Raw genomic sequence first — 1,226 nt, forward strand, 5'->3', positions numbered from 1 at the left:
CTAGCTCCTCCATGCCATTCTTAACTAGTATTCTAACTAAATAATTAAGCTGTAGGTAAGAAGTTATTTTTTTAAATCGGGCTTTTAAAAATTTTTTTTCAATGAAATGTCAAACTATTGGGATACTTGCCCCCAGTCAGGATCTCATGATATCAATTTGGAATTTGTTACATGAATCCTAAATGGTCTTTTAATAAAAAACCCGGGGCCAGATATTGGGGCAAATGCTGAAAGATCAGAGAGACAAAGGAACAAGCCACTGCCACACCTTACCTCGCCAATTCCACGAATCCTCTGACTGAACGCCTTTGAGTCCTCAGCCGAAAGGGGTACAGCCGAAAAGGGGTCCTCAGTCGAAAAAGGCTTAGTTCCTGTCTCCTCACGCCTTGTATACCTTTCTCTCACGCCCAGGCATACCACTTCCTTCTTAGTGCTGTGATTAAAGGTGTATGATTCCTAAGTACGGGGATTAAAGGTGTGTGCCACCACGGCCTGGCTTTGTTTTCTCTCCTAGACTGAATCAATCTCATGTAATCCAGGGTAGCTTTGAACTCACAATGATCCAGACTGGATCTCTGCCTCCCGAGTGCTAGGATTAAAGGTGTGTGCCACCACTGCCTGGCCTCTATGTTTCATCTAGTGGCTTGTTCTGTTTTCTGATCTTCAGGCAACTTTTATTAGGGTACACAATGTATCACGACAGGATTTTTTTTTAAAGGTGTATTGTTTGGGCAAGCGATGAAGGTTCCACTGTGCAGAAGTTAACTTGCAGGTGTTGTTCTCTCCTCTTACCCAGTAGGTTCCTAGACTGTCAGGTTTAGCAGTAAGTGTTTTCACCTGCTAAACCATTTCTCCAGTCTCCCTGTTTTTGAAACAGCGTCTCATGTAGCCCAAGTTGAACTGTACTTGAACACCTATTCTTCTCTAGCAGGAGCAAGGGCTACATTTGGTCCCCGGCACAGAGGTGGGAGAGGGTGAAGGGGCTAGACCTCAGTATCTCTGAAACATGAACAGACCACCAAACATATAAATCAGGCTAGTTGTCTTGGTACCTGTCTTTATCTGAACACTCAGGAGGCAGAGGAAGGCAGATCTTTCTGAATCCGAGGTCAGTCTGGTCTACTCATCAAGTTCCAGGCCAGCCAGGACTACATAATGAGACCCTCTATCAAAACAACAACAACACAAACCTATACAAATCACTTCATACTTATTTATCAATCTAG

This window comes from Peromyscus californicus, unplaced genomic scaffold (genome assembly GCF_007827085.1).
Source record: "Peromyscus californicus insignis strain IS unplaced genomic scaffold, ASM782708v3 Scaffold_19__1_contigs__length_69161282, whole genome shotgun sequence".
In the NCBI taxonomy this organism is placed as follows: domain Eukaryota; kingdom Metazoa; phylum Chordata; class Mammalia; order Rodentia; family Cricetidae; genus Peromyscus; species Peromyscus californicus.